This window comes from Pan troglodytes, chromosome 6 (assembly GCF_028858775.2).
Source record: "Pan troglodytes isolate AG18354 chromosome 6, NHGRI_mPanTro3-v2.0_pri, whole genome shotgun sequence".
NCBI lineage: Eukaryota > Metazoa > Chordata > Mammalia > Primates > Hominidae > Pan > Pan troglodytes.
This window is the reverse complement of record NC_072404.2, coordinates 32846545-32867322: the sequence shown is the minus strand read 5'-3', so window position 1 is coordinate 32867322 and position 20778 is coordinate 32846545. Positions and strand designations below refer to the sequence as shown.

At 40.1% G+C, this 20778-nt stretch overlaps 1 long non-coding RNA gene and 1 pseudogene across 1 annotated transcript in view; one reads left to right on the top strand and one right to left on the bottom strand.

Moving 5' to 3' along the window:
* The window catches only part of LOC134810419 (uncharacterized), a 141646-nt gene that overhangs the window by 25155 nt on the left and 95713 nt on the right, over window positions 1-20778 (top strand). The gene's annotated exons all lie outside the window — the stretch shown is intronic.
* Window positions 14499-15027, bottom strand: LOC107976051 (H/ACA ribonucleoprotein complex subunit 2-like; annotated as a pseudogene).

Here is a 20778-nt window from a genome sequence, read left to right as displayed (position 1 = left end):
CACCATGTCCACTGATGTTGAAACAAGGCAGGGCGGAAAGAGCAGCTGGAAATAGCTATTGATGTATTCATTTGATAAATATTTTTGGAGCTTTTGTTACATGCCAAGTGCTGCCAAGTTCTGTGGGTAACTTAAAGTGGAAATGACAAGAACCCTGATTACAAGATGCTTACCATCTACTGGAGATAAGCCCTTACACTAAGTAGAATATGAAGTGCCATAAGAGGAAAATGGGAATTCTGAAAAGGAGAAAATTTGTTACTCCCAGATTCTGGGATCTGGGAGGCTGCATGGGGTTGAAATAAGCTGAGGAATATATACTGGATTTGGATATGCAGAAATATGCAGGAAAGAACATAAAGGCCTTGCAATTATTATGAAGCATTGCATTTTGTTGTTGTTGTTGTTGTTGTTGTTGTTTTTAAAGACAGAGTCTCGCTCTGTCACCCAGGCTGGAGTGCAGTGGCTCGATTCCAGCTCACTGAAACCTCTGCCTCCCAGGTTCAAGCGATTCTCCTACCTCAGCCTCCTGAGTAGCTGGGACTACAGGCGTGTGCCACCATGCCCAGGTAATTTTTGTATTTTTAGTAGAGACAAGGTTTCACCATGTTGGCCAAGCTGGTCTCGAACCCCTGACCTCAAGTGATCTGCCTGCCTCAGCCTCCCAAAGTGCTGGGATTACAGGTGTGAGCCACCACACCTGGCCTGCATTGCATTTTTTAGGGAAGAGCCATAGGGAGGCTGGTGCCTGAACAAGTGATATTGTTGTTTGTCAGCTTGCCTATGTCTTCTTCTTCTCCTTTTTTTTTTTTTGAGACAGGGTCTCATTCTGTCACCCAGGCTGGAGTATAGTGGCATGATCATGGTTACTTCAGCCTCTACCTCCTAGGCTCAAGTGATCCTCCCACCTCAGCCTCCTGAGTAGCTGGGGCTATAAACGTGTGCCACTCCTGGCTAGTATTTTTTGTATTTTTCTTTGTAGAGACAGGATTTTGCCATGTTGCCCAGGCTTGTCTCAAACTCCTGGGCTCCAGCAGTCTTCCTGCCTCAGCCTCCCAAAGTGCTGGGATTACAGGTGTGAGCTACTGTACCTGACTGTCAACTTATGTCTTATATAATACATATGTATCATGTATAAGTTATCTCTAAGTTATGTCTTACTAGTTGTAAAAGGGACAAAAGAAATGACATGACAATAGCCAGGCATGGTAGCACATGCCTGTAGTCAGAGCCACTTGGGAGGCTGAGGTGGGAGCATCCCTTGAGTTTGAGGCTGCAGTGTGTTATGATTATGCCACTGCACTGGGTGACAGAGCGAGACCCTGTCCCTAAATGTTAAAAAATGGGCTGGGCTCAGTGGCTCATGCCTACCAGCACTTTGGGAGGCTGAGGTGGGTGGATCACTTGAGGTCAGGAGTTCGAGACCAGCCTGACCAAACTGGTGAAACCCCATCTCTAGTAAAAATATAAGAATTAGCCAGGCATGGTGGTGCACGCTTGTAACCCCAGCTACTCAGGAGGCTGAGGCAGGAGAACTACTTGAACCTGGGAGGTGGAGTTCTGCAGTGAGCCGAGATCATGCTGCTGCACTCCAGCCTGGGCGATAGAGGAGACTCCATCTCAAACAAAAGTAAACAAAACCAAAAAAAAAAAAAACCAACAAAGAAACAAAAAGACAAAAAAAGTAATAAAAAGAAATTACATGGTGAATATTCTTTTATTTATTTAAATTTACACATGGTAATTGTACATATTTATGGGGTGTATGTGATGTTTCAGTACGTACAATGTATAGTGATCAGATCAGGGCAATTAGCATTCCATCATATCAAACATTTATTATTTCTTCTTGTTGGGACATTTCACATCTTCTAGCTATTTGAAAATACATACGATTGCGAATTATAGTCATCTTAAGGTGCTATAGAACACTAGAACTTATCCTCCTATCTAGCTGTAATTTTGTAGCCTTTAAGGAGTCTCTCCTTATCCTTTTCTTCCCCATGCTCTTTCCAGTCTCCAGTAACCTCTGTTCTACTTATTATTTCTAGGAGATCTTTTTTTTTTTTTTTAAAGCTTTTCTACATATGAGTGAGAAAATGTGGTGTTTAACTTTCTGTTTCTGGCTGATTTCACTTAACATAATTTTCCTTCAGTTCCATTCATGTTGCTGTGAATGACGGGATTCCATATTTTCCTTATCCATTCATCTGTTGTTGGACATTTAGGTTGATTCTATATCTTGGCAATTTTGAATAGTGCTGCAGTAAACATGGAGTGTAGATATCTCTTCAATATACTGATTTCCTTTCCTTTGGATAAACGCCCAGTAGTGGAATTGCTGGATCACTTGGTCGTTCTACTGGTAATTTTTTGAGGAACCTCCATACTGTTCTCCATAGTAGCTGTACTAGTTTACATTTCCACCAACAATGTATGAGTTCCTTTTTCTCTGCATTCTCACCTGCATTTGTTATTTTTTGTCTTTTTGATAATAGCCATCCTAACTGGGGTGAGATAATATTTCATTGTAGTTTTGATCTTCATTTCATTGATGATTAGTGACGTTGGGCATTTTTTTCATGTATTTGTTAACCATTTGTATATCTTCTTTTGAGAAATGTCTATTCAGATTGTTTGCCCATTTTTAAATTGGATTCTTTGTTTTATTTTGTTTTTCTGTTGAGATGTTTGATTTTCCTGCATATTCTGGCTATTAATCTCCCTGCAGGATGAATAGTTGGCAAATATTTTCCCCCATTCTGTAGGTTGTCTTTTCACTCTCTTGGTTGTTTCCTTTGCTGTACAGGAGCTTTTTAGTTTGATATAATCTCATCTGTTTATTTTTGCTTTTGTTGCCTGTGTTTTTAAAGTCATATTCATAAAATCTTTTCCCAGACCAATGTCCTGAAGTGTGTCCCTTATGTTTTCTTCTAGCAATTTTATGCTTTGGGTCTTTAAGCCATTTTTAGTTGAGTTTTGTATAAGGTGAGACATGAAAGTCTAGTTTCATTCTTTTGCGTGTGAACATCCAGTTTTCCCAGCACCATTTATTGAAGACACTGTCCTTTCCTCGGTGATTGTTCTTGGCATACATGGTAAATAGTTTGATGCTACATCTAATCAGTATTCTGTGAATCTGTTGAAAGCTTTGCTTCCATAAATCCCCTAAGATTTTGAAATGAATAGAAACAAGATATTATTTCCACCAGTATTTAATGTGAACTAGCTTTAGTTTGTAAACTTTGAATCCCCTCCCTATATGTAAAATGCACAAAAAGTATAAGTAGAAGGGGACAAGATATAATAAACAGTGCTAATTAATTTCTGTTTTACCTCTTAAGTCTTTCTAGAATCTGCTTGCTTTTTCTCATGTTCATTGCCACTATTCTATTTTAGGTGGGTAGCTAGCTCTCATTTGCGACTCCCTGTCTTGAGCCCTGATATCTTTCACTCCATTCTCCATCCTGCAGAGTGAAATTTCTAAAATACCAAATCTAATAGTTTCTCATTGTTTTAGAATGCTTGTTCAATGGCATTGCATTGCTCTTAAGATTTGAATTCTATTACATGATTTGCAAAGTTCTCTATGATCATTTTATCAGGGTTGATGTGTATGATCAAAGAGTATCTAAATATAATGCAAGCCACTCAAAAAAGTCAGTTAAATGTTATGGTATGAGTAGTAGGCAGTAATAGATGCCACATGATAATACATTTACTCCATCTTGTTTGATACTTTTCTTATCCTGTTTCTTACATGAGCCATTAGCTGAAGCTTACTTTACGGAATAGATGGATTCTTTAAATATTCTCTATAAAGTGAATTTCTGTATTTTAAGTCTTTTCCACACTAAATTTCATTATATATAGAATTAGAAATTGATCCTTCTGTAAGGACTGTTGACCTTTTAAGATAAAAAAATTGAAACTTTCTAGCATATATTGAAAGGAAATGAAAATATGATATACTAATTTAACTCGTTTTAATATATAAACATATATATTTAATATATGAATTTAAATAAAGATTATTTCTATTTCTAATCTAATGAAATAAAGGTTAAACTAAAAAGATGTCAGTAACTTTATTAAATATAATACAGCAGAATGAATAATATTCATACTTTATCAACATCCAAGTCCCAATAATTTTCAGCAGGATAGCATGTGATTTTCATATCTTGCTGAAAATTATTGAGACTTGTTTTTTAGTACCTTTAGAAATTGTTGACCTTGGCGGGGCACAGTGGTTCACACTTGTAATCCCAGCACTTTGGGAGGCCAAGGCAGGTGGATCATAAGGTCAGGAGATCGAGACCATCCCGGCTAACACAGGGAAACCCTGTCTCTACTAAAAATACAAATATATATATATATATTAGCTGGGCATGGTGGCGGGCAGCTGTAGTCCCACCTACTTGGGAGGCTGAGACAGGAGAATGGCGTGAACCCAGGAGGCGAAGCTTGCAGTGAGCCGAGAACACGCCACTGCACTCCAGCCTGGGTGACAGAGTGAGACTCCATCTCAAAAAAAAGAAATTGTTGACTTTGGGAAACATAAGTTGATCTTGGTAGATGATGTAAAATCGACATTGACTTTAACAAATGGCACAGAACATTTATTGGCACATATTCAAAGAGAAATAGGGTGATCAGAGAGTAATATACATATGTTACTAAAAGGTCAGGGTGTTCTTGAACTTTTCAGTAGTCTATCATTCATTCATTTAAATGCTTATTCACATTAATTCAGAAATATTTACTGAGGCCCTGTGTGGTCATTCACATCTGCAATCCTAGCACTTTGGAAGGGCCAGGAGGGAGGATCACTTGAGCTCAGGAATTTGAGAACATCTTGGGCAACATGGCAAAAACTCATCTCTACCAAAACAACAACAATAACAACAACAACAACAACAAAAATTAGCCAGGTGTGGTGGTGCATGCCTGTGGTCCCAGCTACTTGGGAGGCTGAGATGAGAGGATTGCTGGAGCCCAGGAGTTCAAGACCAGCCTGGGCAACATTGATACAAAAAATTTAAAAATTAACTGGACATGGTGGCACGTGCCTGTAGTCTCAGCTACCTGGGAGGCTGAGGTGAGAGGATTACTTGAGACCTAGAGATCAAGGCTGCAGTGAGCCATGATTGCACCACTGTACTCGGGCCTGTGTGACAGAGCAAGCCCTGTCTCAGAAAAAAAAAAAAAAGTGATTTCCACATTTTATCAATGATTCTCTGTTCTGACTCTCTTAGAATTTGCAATCTAGTGTGGAGGTGGTTGGGAACAGACAATAAATAAGTAGATAATAAATAAGAAAGTTAATATCTGGTAGAGGTAAGTTCCATGAAGGAAATAAGACAGTAGGCGGTAAGAGAGACCATAAAGGGAGTGGTTATTTTTACATAGGCTGGTCAGGAAAGGACTTTTCTAAGTACAGAGTAAAGACTTCTGTGATGAAAATGAGCCAGAGAGGGCGGGCACAGTGGCTCATGCTTGTAATCCCAGCACTTTGGGAGGCTGAGGCAGGCGGATCATGAGGTCAGGAGTTCAAGACCAGCCTGGCCAACCAGTGAAACCCTGTCTCTACTAAAATACAAAAATTAGCTGGGCATGGTGGCAGGCACCTGTAATCCCAGCTACTCAGGATGCTGAGGCAGGAAAATAGCTTGAACCCGGGAGGTGGAGGTTGCAGTGAGCTGAGATCATGCCACTGCACCCCAGCCTGGGTGACAGAGCCAGACTCTGTCTCAAAAAAAAAAAAAAAAAAAAAAAAAGAGCCAGAGAAATAAAGGACTGGGAGAAGTGTTTCTTGTAGAGGGGATGATAAATGCAAAGGCCTAGAGGTAGGAATAAATTTGGCATGTTTGCAAGATACTCAGGGGGCAGTGGGGAGGTATAAGGTGGACAGGCTGGGGAAAGATCACAGTAGGCCATTAGGCCATGGTATGGAGTTTGGATTTTTATTTTATTTTGTTATTTTATTTATTTATTTATGTTTTTTGAGTTGGAGATTCACTCTTGCTGCCCAGGCTGGAGTGCAATGGCGCGATCTCAGCTCACTGCATCCTCTGCTTCCCAGGTTCAAGTGATTCTTCTGCCTCAGCCTCCCAAGTAGCTGGGATTACAGGCTCCTGCTACCATGCCTGGCTAATTTTTGTATTTTTAGTAGAGATGGAGTTTTGTCATGTTGGCCCGGCTGGTCTTGAACTCCTGACATCAGGTGATCCGCCTGCCTCAGCCTCCCAAAGTGCTGGGATTACAGGCGTGAGCCACCGCACCCGGCTTTTATTGTTTTATTTTTTTGAGACAGGGTCTTGCTCTGTCACCCAGGCTGAAGTGCAGTGGCGCGATTACAGCTCATTGCACCCTCGACTTCCCAGGCTCAAGCAATCCTCCGAAAGTGCTGGGATTACAGGTGTGAGCCAACTTGCTTGGCCTGGGTTTTTATTTTTAATGAAATTATTGGGTACCTGCTATGGTTTACCAGAAATACAGAGAAATAATACAGAGAAATAATGTCAAGTCAATGTGATAAATTTGGAAATAACTGATTTCTACCTATTATCAGTAGTTCTCAGTTTCGGCTGCAAAGTAGAGAAAGTTAGGAACTATACATTTCTGGGTGCCATCACCAAAATGTCTGATTTTAATTGAGTCGGGCTGGGGTCAGGCCTCCGTATGTTTAAGAAGCTGCATGGGGATGGTAATGCCATCGAAGTTGCTAACTGCTGAGGACAAAAGCTTGATTCCAGGGGCAGATGGTAGTTTCCAGACAGGTTCACTCAAGGAACCGCAAATGCAGCACCCTGAAAAGTTTATTTGAAGATCAAGGCTGGAACCAGACAGCACATGCAATGTCTACAAGTTAATGTTTATAAAAATGTATTCAAGTCCAGGCGCGGTGGCTCATGCCTGTAATCCCAGCACTTTGGGAGGCTGAGGCGGGTGGATCACCTGAGGTCAGGAGTTCGAGACCAGCCTGACCAACTTGGAGAAACCCCGCCTCTACTAAAAATACAAAATTAGCCGGGCGTGGTGGTGCATCCCCGTAATCCCAGCTACTCAGGAGGCTGAGTTAGGAGAATCGCTTGAACCCGGGAGGCAGAGGTTGCGGTGAGCCGAGATTGCGCCATTGCATTCTAGCCTGGGCAACAAGAGTGAAACTCCGTCTCAAAAAAAAAAAAAAGTATTCAAAAGATAATCACAGAGGTGGGGATGGTTGTGGTGGCTCATGCCTATAATCCCAACACTTTTTGGGAGGCCCGGGGTGGGAGGATTGTTTGATGCCAGGAGCTCAAGACCAGCCTGGACAGCAAAGTGAGACCCTGTCTTTCAAAAAAAAAAATTAGCCGGGCATGGTGGTGTGTACCTGTAGTCTCAGCTACTGTGGAGACTGGGACAAGAAGATCTCTTAAACCCAGGAGTTCTAGGCTGCAGTGAGCTATGATCACACCACTGCATTCCAGCCTGGGTGACAGAGTGAGATCCTGTCTCTAAAAATAAATCAATAAAATATTAAATAACTATATTAATGAAAATTTAGAGGCAACACTTCAAGAATGACTCTTTAGGCTGGGTGCGGTGGCTCATGGCTGTAATCCCAGCACTTTGTGAGGCTGAGGCAGATGCTTGAGTCCAGGAGTTCGAGGCCAGCCTGGCCAACATGGTGAAACCCCATCTCTACTAAAAATACAAAAATTAGCCCGGCTTGGTGGAGGGTGCCTGTAGTCCCAGCTGTTGCAGGAGGCTGAGGCACAAGAATTACTTGAACCCAGAAAGCAGAGGTTGCAGTAAGTCGAGATAGCACCACTGTACTCCAGCCTGGAGGACAGAGTGAGACTGTCTCAAAAAAAAAAAAAAAAAAAAGAATGACTTTTTAACCTTAGATTTTGACAATAGAATTTAACAGAATATACTTAATGTATTGAGTTGATTCTGATATCTCAGTTCAGTACAAACACACTAACCTTATTAGTTTTACAATCTCTGTGTTATATAGGTATGTGTATGTGTTTGGGAATAGTTTGGACCATTTAAACTTATATCCTGCTCATTCTGTTTGTATTTCATATTTTCTCTATTAAATCACTCTATTCAATAGTTTCTCCTATGCAATAGTTTATCCTACTTATTTTTATTTTTTGCTTTTTCCGAGACAGGGTCTCGTTCTGTCACCCAGGCTGGAGAGCAGTGGTGCGACCACACCTCCTGGGCTCAATGGATTCTCCCACCTCAGCCTCCTGAGTAGCTGGGACTACAGGCTTGCACCACCACATCAGGCTAATTTTTTTGTTTTTGCCATGTTGCCCAGGTTGGTCTTGAACTCCTGAGCTCAATTGATCCGCTCATCTCAGCTTCCCAAAGTGCTGGGATTACAGGCATGAGACACCATGCCCAGCCAAGTTTCTTCTTTTTATATTAAAACTTTAAAAAAAAATTTTACTAAATTACCTTTTCTAAAGTCAATTAAGAAGATGTCAACAAATAACGACCATCTAATCTATTATTACATTGTACTACTCCAGTCTTATTCCATACTCAGAGACCATTTCAACTGCCTGTAGAATTAAATGTATACTTTTCTCTCTATGGCCTTTAGGACAATAGTTTCTAAACTTTTGGATTTCATGTACTTGTAATATTTTAAAATAAAGTTAGGAAACTCATATATGTTTGCAAATATTTTATTTTCCTAAGTAAGGCCACTAACGAAAACAAATACCATCTAACAGAATTATCATTCCACTTAAACAGTGTTAACTCAAAAAAGTAAGGACTCACCGCTTTAATATTTCTTCAGTTCTAAAATTCTATTTTAAATGCTGATTGTATAGAAGTGATAGTTGCCTCTCCACATTCCTCTATAGTAATTGCTACCATATTTAGCAGAGTGCTAAATACATAGGTGGTGCCCACAAAATATTTTGAAACTGATATTCTAGTTGTTTTAGACTCACATGATATTGGATAGGTAGCAGTAGCTATTCAATAAAGGTTTATAGAAATGGTCAGTGAATAAATGAATGAATGTTCATTGTAAGTATATCCAGAGAGCTTGGACACTGATTCCCAGCACTTTGACCAGGTAGATACCATTACCAAAGCATGAAGATTGGATTCTTCTCTATATCTGTCTCTGTGTTGCTGTAAATAAAACAGCCACATTCAATGGAAATACGAATTTTGATTACAAATGATTGTGTTTCTGCTATTAGCTCATTTTATATAGATAATTTTTAGTAAGTACAGAGATTTTCCAATTAAATTTTTATTCTTGTACTTGAATGTGAACTGACTGGTAAATTTGTAAGCAGTTTTGATATTTTTCATCTATTCCATTCTTTCCCCTAAGTACAATAATCTTTTCTTTTTCCAACACTTTGCCATTAAAAAGTTGATTTAAAAAGGTAACTTCTTAGGGAAATGATCCATGTGCTTAAATGTTTCCCGGTTGTGCTTTGATTTACAGGCTGCATGTTTTTATTGATTGTTACATTGGACACAAGTGACTTAGCTCATTATTCTTTTATTGAAAGCTATAGCAATTAAAAGCAAGAAATTGCAAATGGACCTAGGTCTCAGTCCAATTAAAAAAAAATTGTAACAGTAGTACCAGCTTACTGAGAATATTTTTGTTTGTTTGTTTGGAGACAGGGTCTTGCTTTGTCGCTCAGGCCAGAGTGCAGTGGCATGATCATAGCTCACTGTGAGACAGCCAAGTATAAAGTGGTCCACGGAGAACTTTTGACTGGCCTGTGCACCCAGAGAATGGGGTAGAGCCCTGGGATGTTCGTGCCCTTTGCATGGGGGAGGAGCCTGGCCTCTGCTATTCCTGGGTGGTAACCTGGGATTCAGTCTGTGAGGCAGGAAGCCAGCCAGCAGGACTCTTGCTTTTCTGAGAGTCCCTGTTTCCTTTTTTTTTCCTTTTCACCCAATAAATCCTGCCTTTCTCACCCTTCAAAGTGTCTGAGAACCTAATCTTTCCTGGTTGTGTGACAAGAACCCTAAGGAGAAAGTCCTATGACAACTGCAACTTGAACTCCAGGGCTCAAAGGATCATCCCAACTCAGCCTCCTGAGTAGCTGGGATTATAGGCACCAGTCACTGTGCCCATACTTAAAAAACAAAACAAAACAGTCTGTGCAATATGGTGAAACTCATCTCTACAAAAAATACAAAAAATTAGCCAGGCGTGATGGCAGGGTGTCTGTAGCCCCAGCTACTCAAGAGGCTGAGGTGGGAGGATTGCTTGAGCCTGGGAGGTGGCAGTTGCAATGAGCAAAGATTGTGCCACTGCACTTCAGCCTGAGTGACAGAGTGAGACCCTGTCTCAAAAAAACAAAAACAAAAATAAGATCAATCTACATTCACTTTTAGGTATTTGCTTTTTAAAAAATTTGCTTATATCTGAATACCTTCATGCCTTCCATTTTCTAAAAAAAGTAAAACTTATTTGCTTTCAGTTCCCAACCCATTTTCTGTCATTATAAAAATACTACATTCTCATTAAATGTAAATATAAAATGTTTGGAAAATGTTTGGAAAGTACTGAAAAGTAAGTGTGAAGAACTAGAAAAAATTCACCCACGGTCTCCTCAAACTAGAAGCTATTATTGTTGTCATCATTTCTATTTGGTCTTTTTATTTTTAAATCCAATTTCCTGCCCTCCATTCCTGTTTACATCATAGAGCACATATAATTTTGTATCTTGCCTTTTTCACTTAACATTTCATTAGAAGCATTTTGGCTTGTCATTAAAAAATATTTGTACAAGCCAGGTATGGTGGCTTGTGCCTATAATCCCAGTACTTTGGGAGGCAGAGGTGGAAGGATTGCTTGAATCCAGGAGTTCAAGACCAGCCTGGGCAACATAGCAAGACCTTGTCTCTACAAAAAAATTAAAAACAAAAAAATTTGCCCGGCATGGTGGCATGTAGCTATAGACCTAGCTACTTGGGAGGCTGAGGCAGGAGGATCCTTTGAGCCCAGGAGGTACAGGCTGCAGTGAGCTGTGATCATGTCACTGCACTCCAGCATGAATGACAGAGCGAGACCCTGTCTCTTAAAAAATTATATATCTATAACATATATATAATTATGCATGCATTTATATATATATATACACAAATATATGTTTTTATATATATATATATATATAAATGCATGCATAATTTTTTTTTTTTGAAACGGAGTCTTGCTCTGTTGCCCAGGCTGGAGTCTTACCATGTTGGCCAGGCTGTTCTCGAACTCCTGGCCTCAAGTGACCCACCCACCTCGGCCATCCAAAGTGCTGAGATTACAGGCGTGACCCACCACACCTGGCCAATGCATGCATAATTTTTAATAGCTGCAAAATACTTCATTCTTTGCATTACCATAATTTGCTTTAACATTCCTTTTGTTGGACTTTTAGATCATTTCTGGCATTTTGCTATTATTAACATCTTTGGCACATTTTTGGGGGTAGTCAGCATTTTGCGTCACTTTCTAAGGATAGACTCCCAGAAGTGGTAGTACTGGGTCAAAGGGTGAGATTGTTCACAAGGCTCTTGATTCACATTAACCATATTGCTTTTGGCTGGGCATAGTGGCTCACATCTGTAATCCTAGCACTTTGGGAGGCCGAGGGAGGTGAGTTGCTCGAACTCAGGAGTTCGAGACCAGCCTGGGTAACATAGCAAGACCTCATCTCTACTTAAGAAAAATATATATATATATTGGCCGGCTGCGGTGATTCACGCCTGTCATCCCAGCACTTTGGGAGGCTGAGGTGGGTGGATCATCTGGGGTTGGGAGTTCAAGACTAGCCTGGCTAACATGGTGAAACCCCATCTCTACTGAAAATACAAAATTAGCTGGGCATGGTGATCCATGCCTGTAACCCCAGCTACTCAGGATGCTGAGGCAGGAGAATGGCTTGAACCCAGGAGGCGGAGGTTGCAGTGAGCCAAGCTTGTGCCATTGCACTCCAGCCTGGGTGACAGTGTGAGACTCTGTCTCAAAAAAAAAAAAGAAAAAAATTAGCCAGGCATGGTGGCACACCCCTGTAGTCCCAGCCACTTGGGAGGCTGAAGCAGGAGGATCACTTGTACCCTGGAGGTTGAGACTGCCGTGAGCTGTGATCATGCCACTGCACTCCTGCCTTGGTGACAGAGCAAAACCCTGTCTCAAAACAAACAAATTGCTCTCCAAAAAGTACTAATTTACTTTGCAAAATGAAGGGAATATAAGTGTCCAACTTTTTGCACCATGGCCAGCATTAAGAATTAAAATAAATTTAAATCTGTACTAATTTGAATTTTGGAGATAGTATTTTATCATTTTAAAATATTTTAGGGCCAGGTGCGGTGGCTCATGCCTGTAATCCCAGCACTTTGGGAGGCTGAGGCAGGTGGATCACTTGAGGTCAGGAGTTCGAGACCAGCCTTACCAACATGGTGAAACCCTGTCTCTACTAAAACTACAAAATTAGCTGGGTGTGGTGGCGCATGCCTGTAGTCTCAGCTACTTGGGAGGCTGAGGCAGGAGAATCGCTTGAACCCGGGAGGTGGAGGCTGCAGTGAACCAAGATGGCACCACTGTACTTCAGCCTGGGCAACAAAACGAAACTCTGTGTCCAAAAAAAAAAATATATAGATAGATAGATAGATAGATACACACACACACACACACACACACACACACACACACACACACACACACACACAGAGATCATTCTCTTCCTCTTTCTGTAGTGACCCATATACTTTATATTTGATTAAGTTCCCTACATAGAATCTAGCACATATAGGAAGAAAGCTAACAGATTTAGCATCTGAGGTCTTTGAATGCAAATAGTTTGTCTAACCGTGAGATATGTAGTTGGCTTATAGTAATGGTGGTAATTTTGTAGCTAGAATAGAGTTCTCACCTATGAGATTGCAAACATTGCTAAATTATATCAATTTAATATCTCTCTAGTTCTGTCTCTATGAAACAGAAATGGGAATATAGGGGTTTACAAATGTAAAAGTAATCTGAAATGGTACTACCAGGAAAATCTTGCATAAACTCCTACAATACAGAAGCTAGCAAAAGAAAGCTTCATTGTGAAGTAAAGAACAAGGAGTTTTATTTAAATGGTTGAAAAACATTTCCATTCAATTTTAATGTCTTAAATGATACATCCTACTGTTAATAGCAGTAATCCCCCTGGTGAGTAATATTGTTGTTAAAGTCATAATAGATCTCCATTCACTAATTTAACAGCTTGAAGGTACACTTTTCAGACAGTAGAATGGTAATTAATCTTTGCAGCAATATTTCTTCAATAACTTCCGAGAAAGCAGGATTTTTTTTTTTTTTGACACGGAGTCTCACTCTGTCGCTCAGGCTGGAGTGCAGTGGCGCAATCGCGGATCACTGCAACCTCCGTCTCCCGGGTTCAAGCGATTCTCCTGCCTTAGACTCCCAAGTAGCTGGGACTAAAGGCACGTGCCACCATGCCTAGCTGATTTTTTTTTTTTTTTTTTGTATTTTTAGTAGAGACGGGGTTTCACCATGTTAGCCAGGATGGTCTCGATCTCCTGACCTCATGATCTGCCCGCCTCGGCCTCCCAAAGTGCTGGGGTTACAGGTGTGAGCCACCGTGCCCAGCCTGGATTTTTTTTTTGAGATGGAGTTTCACTCTTTTTGCCCAGGCTGGAGTGCAATGGCGTGATCTCGGCTCACTGCGACCTCCACCTCCCGGGTTCAAGCGATTCTCCTGCCTCAGCCTCCCGCGTAGCTAGGATTACAGGCATGCACCACCACCCCGGCTAATTTTATATTTTTAGTAGAGACGGGGTTTCTCCCTGTTGGTCAGGCTGGTCTCGAACTCCCGACCTCAGGTGATTCACCCGCCTCAGCTTCCCAAAGTGCTGCGATTACAGGCGTGAGCCACCGCACCCAGTGAAAGCAGGATTTTTATTAATTTACCATTACAGCTGGTGAATATGTGGAACTATTTAGAATACGTTAATTTAATTTAATTAATTTATTTTAGAAATGGGGTCTTGCCATGTTGCCCAGGTTGGTCTCAAACTCCTGGCTTCAAGCTATGCTTCTACCCTGGCCTCCCAAAGTGCTGGGATTACAGGTGTGAGGCACTGTGCCTGGCTGATTTACTTATTTTTTTAGAGATGGGGTTTCACTGTGTTGCTCAGGTTGGACTCAAGTGATCTTCCTGCCTCAGCATCCTGAGTAGCTGAGAATGCAGGCACATACCACCATGTCTGGCCTAGAAGAACTTTAACATTTATTTTATTTTATTTTATTTTTATTTTTTATTCTTTTTAGTCTTAGCATTTACTTTCCCCACCCCCCATTCTTGGAACACCCTTTAGTTCTATGGGAAATGGCACTGATGGAGAGAAGGCGGGCATTACGTTCATGAAAGGGCTGTAAGAGCTGCCTGGGAAGAAGGCGTGCCTTGGGGAACTAGGAAGATGCCGTCAGTGTGGGTGGGCAAGAGGATAGCCGGTCGTCCCGCCGCCAGCCCAGTAGCTTCCAGAAGCAGGTGCCCAGGTGCTATTGGAGCCCCTCATAGGGGTAGGGGTAGGGACTGCACCTCCTCCAGGCACTTGTCGTAGGCCTCCTGGTACTTCTCGTGGGGCTTGACCATTATCACACAGGTGGGGCACTTGGAGCCTGCGGCTGCACCCGGGTTCATCTTAGAGGGATAGAGACATAGGCCAGATTTCGGTCCTCACACATGACTGGAAGATGGCAGTATACCTCAATGGGCAGTGTGTCTTCTGCCAAAACCATGATCCCTTTTTCTCCTCTGTTGACAAATTTCTGAACCTCTTTCACCCCACGCCGAAGCTGCTTCTGCTTCATGGCTTTCTTGATGCATTTGTAGAGGTTCCGCGTGAGGCGGCGAGAAGCCAGGGGCTGCACGATGGGGTTCTGGTTAACCAGCAGCTCTTGGTAGGTGCGCTTCCCGGAGCACGCCTCCTCCTGAGCCTCGGGCCCATCGAATCTACCTTTATTTTGGTCATCGCAGCAGCCGCGGAAACCTAGTCCCAAGGAGGCCGAAGAACTTTAACATTTCTATAAAGAAATTATTTTCTCTATAATGGTAAATTCTAACTTTGGCCCATGGAAATTATATGTTTTCTACATGTCATACTATGCCTTTCATTGAAAATTTGTCAAAATGTTGTTCTGATATTTAGCAAAGTTTTATTTATTTATTTATTTTGAGATGGAGTTTCGCTCTTGTTGCCCAGGCTGGATGGAGTGCGATGGCGCCATCTCAGCTTACTGCAACCTCTGCCTCGCAGGTTGAAGCGATTCTCCTGCCTCAGCCTCCCGAGTAGCTGGGATTACAGGCATGCGCCACCAAGGCCGGCTAATTTTTTGTATTTAGTAGAGTCAGGGTTTCACCATGTTGGCCAGGCTGGTCTCGAACTCCTGATCTCAGGTGATCCACCCGCCTCAGCTTCCCAAAGTGCTGAGATTACAGGCGTGAGCCACCACGCCCGGCCCAAAGTGTTTTAATATAATAACAATCTAACTTAAATTCCATAGTCAGTAATCTCAGTTACAATCTAAGAACACATTTTTATCAAATAAAAATTTCATGTATTAGACCAGGCACGGTGGTTCATGCCTGTAATCCAAGCACTTTGAGAGGCTGAGGCAGGTGGATCACCTGAGGACTTGAGTTCGAAACCAGCCTGGCTAACAGGGTGAAACCCTGTCTCTACTAAAAATACAAAAAAATTAGCCGGGTATGGTGGCGGGCGCTTGTAGTCCCAGCTACTCAGGAGGCTGACTCAGGAGAATGGCTTGAACCCGGGAGGCAGAGGTTGGAATGAGCCGAGATTGCACCACTGCACTTCAGCTTGTGTGACAAAGTGAGACTCTGTCTCAAAAAAAAAAAAAAAAACCCAAAAAACAAAAGAAACAAAAAAAAAAAAAAAAGAAAAGAAAAAAATTCATGTGTTAAACTACAGAAGTACATTATCTGAACTGGGTCTTTATGAGTTTACATTCATTTCTCATTTTCACTGAAAGCTCTTAATATAAATATAGTCTATAGATATTTTCCGAATTCAGCAATTGTTGTTAGTCCTTTTGAAAGAGAAACAGAGGTTAAGTGCTTTGCTAGGGTCATAGAGCTAAGAGGAAGTTACTAAGATTGCTGATTCAATCCTTAGTCATTAGACCAACTGTTAGTATATAATGATATATAACAATTGTTAACCTTTTGCAGCCTTTGAAAAACACACATGTGCATAGGAAAGGGAGCATGTTCTAAAATCAATACAAAGCTAAACCAAGATTTGATTAAGGAAGAGCTCATTAAAAAGGAAGCATTGATAACTACAGTATTTTTCATTGTTATCCCAGTGTGCTTACAAAGTATTACCTTATGATAAATACATATCATAATTTTCTTTTCCTTTTCAAAATGCAAAATGGATTTTTTTTCCTTTTATTTTAAGTTCAGGGGTACATGTTCAGGTTTGTTATATAGGTAAATGTGTGTCATGTGGGTTTGTTGTGCAGATTATTTCATCACCCAGGTGATTAAGCCTATTACCCTAAGTTATTTTTCCTGATCCTCTCCCTCCTCCCACCCTCTACCCTCTGATAGGCCCCAGTGTGTGTTGTTCCCCACAATGTGTCCATGTGTTTTCATCATTTAGCTCCAACTTATAAGCGAGAACATGCAGTATTTGGTTTTCTGTTCCTGTGTTAGTTTGCTAAGGATAATGGCCTCCAGCTTCATCCATGTCCCTGCAAAGGACATGATCTTTTTTTTATGGCTGCATAGTATTCCATGGTGTATATATACCACATTTTCTTTATCCAGTCTATCACTGATGAGCATTTAGGTTGATTCCATGTCTTTGCTATTGTGAATAGTGTTGCAATAAACATACACACACATGTGTCTTTGTAATAGAATGACTTATATTACTTTGGGTATATTCCCAATAATGGGATTGCTGGGTCAAATGGTATTTCTGTCTTTAAGTCTTTGAGGAACACTGTCTTCCACAATAGTTGAACTAATTTACACTCCCACTAACAGTGTGTAAACATTTCTTTTTCTCCACAACCTCACCAGCATCAGTTATTTTTTGACTTTTTAATAATAGCCACTGACTGGTATGAGGGGTATCTCATTGTGGTTTTGATTTGCATTTCTCTAATGATCAGTGATGTTGAGCTTTTTTCATATGATTGTTGGCCACATGTATGTCTTCTTTTGAAAAGTGTCTGTTGATGTCCTTTGCCCACTTTTTTATGGGTTTTTTTTTCTTGTAAATTTGTTTAAGTTCCTTGTAGATGCTAGATATTAGACCTTTCTCAGATGCATAGTTTGCAAAAATTTTCTCCCATTCTGTAAGTTGTCTGTTTACTCTGTTGATAGTTTCTTTTGCTGTGCATAAGCTCTTTATTTTAATTAGATCTCACAACATGGATATTTTTTAAAAAAGAAAACAACTCCAAAATTACATTACTCTAACTTAACTATTCACTTGTTTATGAAATATATTGCTGTTTGTGGATTGCTTTTTAGACTTTGCTCACACCCATGATTTTTTCTTTACACAATTGCAATTATAATATACATACAACTTTTTCTATGGAATTTTGTTATTTTATTTTACATTGAGATTTAAGTAATTTCCTAAGGACCCATATGAATTGAAAATTTGCAAACTCATAAACAAAGTCTAGGCATTCTCATAATCTATCACATACTGAGACCATTTTGCAACACAGACACTTTGTTAAACTTTGTTGTTTTCATACAGAGAACCTGCTGGAATAATGAAATTAATTCATTAGATATAGTTGTGAAAGGAGAACAGCAATACAAAAATTCTCAGTGACATTTCAGAATAGAGTCAAGTATGAACAGGCCACTTGGTGCAGAACTGGCAGAATGGGAAGGAATAAGACTGTAATTGACCTGAGGTCTTTGAAATGATCATTATCATGAGAGACTCTGGGTAAATTAAGAGAGAAAGTCCATGCTCATGGGCACTCCATGGTAGGTATATGGGGTGGAAGATATTCCAGTAAAATGTCGTGTATCTCGAAAGTCCCATGTGGGGATAATGGTCCTCAACAGGCATGCAAAACATAGGTACAGAGAACCCAGAAGCTTGTGATATTTGAAAACCAGCATGGTCAGGTTGGCAAACCCTTGGTTCAGGACTTATGATCTGCTGCAGGATTCTCTTCCCTGCGAGGGGCCTGACAAGTGTATGGGAGGGTCCCAATCCCCAAGGACTGAAGTACCAATTTAAGTTCAGGGAATGAGACCATCAAGGATTTACTTACTGTAATTGGAAATTTGGATGGACACTGATGACCTATGGAATAAGACCAAAGTGCTCTAGATAGAACTGGGCTATTTGAGCCAGGGATAAATTGAGCTTGGTTCCATAGTATTGAGTGAAAACTCATTAAATCACTATTGTCTAAGGTCAGAATTGATGGTAGACACAGGGGTCAGAGTTGAGCCCAAGGGTGGGGAAGTAGGGGAAGAGAATGAGGACGGGTGTGGAATGCTGTCAAAATCAAATAGCTTGAACTGTGTGGAGGGGTGAGAAAGAATGGGGAACCTGGCAGGAGTAAATTGTCTGGATGTGGCTGAAATATCCTGGTAATTTTTAATATTCTGTAAAGTTTTAATATTCTTTACAACTCAAAATGGAAGTCAGAAAATTTCTTAGTTTCAGGGATACTTAGGGTAAAAATTACCTGAGATTTTTCAGTAAAGAAGGACAAGTATTCAGGCAAAATAGTGTAATTACTGTACCAGTTATGCAAAGCTTCAGTTGCCATTTTTAAGTGGTTTGACTTATTCAAACCACTTAAGTGGTTTGTCTTAAGTGGTTAAGACACAATCAAACCAGCTTTTATTTTTCCTGGAATAGTCTCTTTTCTTCTAAATAAGTGCTTGAAGTCTTCTTCATTTAGAATAATGCATATTATTCTATGCATATAATAATGCATATTATTAAAATGATATGCATGATTTGCTTTTCCCCCTTTTGACTTTTACTCTCTTGTGCTATTTGATTGACCCAACCCTAACTGTAGATATCAGCAGTACTCTGACCAGGCAGGTAATTTTTTAAAGAATTATAACTGTGGTAACTATATAATTTCTTGTCCACACTGGTACACTTGCGAGAGTGAAAAGGGGTGCTATTAATAATTAAGCTGAGACAACTAGTATTGGTCAAGACTGTCACAAGCAAACTAGGATATATGGTCACCCTAGTATTGGGACATAACTCTCCTTAGTTCTCAAATATTTATGCATGTCTTGTGAGCAGAGGCACTGCTAGCCTCTTATTCTGGACTTTTTTTCATGAATTTTGGTATAGCAAACAGCCTTGGAAGAGAGAATGTCTTTCTCTGGAGCAAAGGGAAAAGATTGAGGTTTTCTAAGCTCAGGGTTACTCTTCTGTAATACAACCCAGTGTGTGTGCACATGTCTCGTAGCCCTTGTGTCACCCTGTGGGAACTGGGGCTTGGGCTACTGCCACAAGAAAATGAAGATGCTCTGGCTACTGCCATTGCTATTAGTAATAAACTGTCACTTGTCTTTGATCCAGGAGTCTTGTGTCTTCTGTCAGCACCCATGAAACTAGCAGACTAGTTTGCAGACTGGTAAGGTAAAGTCTCAGACCTTCACAGTTCTTGCTACCTGGTATAATTATAAATCACTGTGTAAGTGTAAGGTATTACTACTACTACTATTGTTTTTCTTATTAATTCAGTAGAAATTTTATTCTGTGCATATAAGAATTTATCTTCCAAAAAATATTTGAAGACTTTAACAGCAGAAAAACAAAACACAGGCATTATTGGATCTGGTCTCACAGATGTCAGATAGGCTCTTTCAAGTAATAAGATTAAACATGTAACTATTATGATTAACAATTAAATTATAATAAAATAAATTATAACTTTATCTTAATGCAATGTATACTTTATTTGCTTAGTTCTATTGTAGATTGATTTCTTAAAACTATGTAGCATATTTTGAATTCAAAATGTGTGTGACTAAATTTTTTCTTCTAGCATAATTATCTGTAATTTCAAGAAACATGTAATACGATGTAACAAAAAGCATGTAATAAAACATGTCAGATTTTGAATTTCCCTTTCTTCTGCCTTACCTTAGCCTACATGCTTTTTTTCCTCTTGAACTTTCTTTAACCTTTTGTAAATATTCCAAGAGAGAGGCAGCCTTACAAGCCACAGCATTTTAAGGTGGCAGATAATTGCAAAGAGATATACAATGCACACTAATGATAACGTTTAGTACTTAGGCAGTGCTTTAAGACCATTAACCAATTAATTCAGATAGCACCCCATATGAAGCAGTAAGTAGTATTATTTCCACTTATATAGAAAATGTGTATATAGAAGCTGGCTTACTTTCCTGAGACATTAGAGCCAGTGAAATCTTGAAAACAAATTAAAATTCTCCTGTGTTCAAACTACTGAAATAGGCTCTGTTCATAATAGAAGTTTATTTGAGAGTCCTTGGAGAAAAGCTTTATTTTTAAGACTATATGTCTTGTATCCATTCATTTTCTTTATTTTGCAAAGCATTTTATTGAAATTCCCTTGTCCAAAAAAAAGAAGTCCTTTATTAGCCAAATGTTTTGAATTAAATGACTTTTTATAGCAATCACAAGACATTATCCTCATAAGAACTCTGTGACAAACTTTACAGTTATAATAAAATGATACAGGGTTTCTAT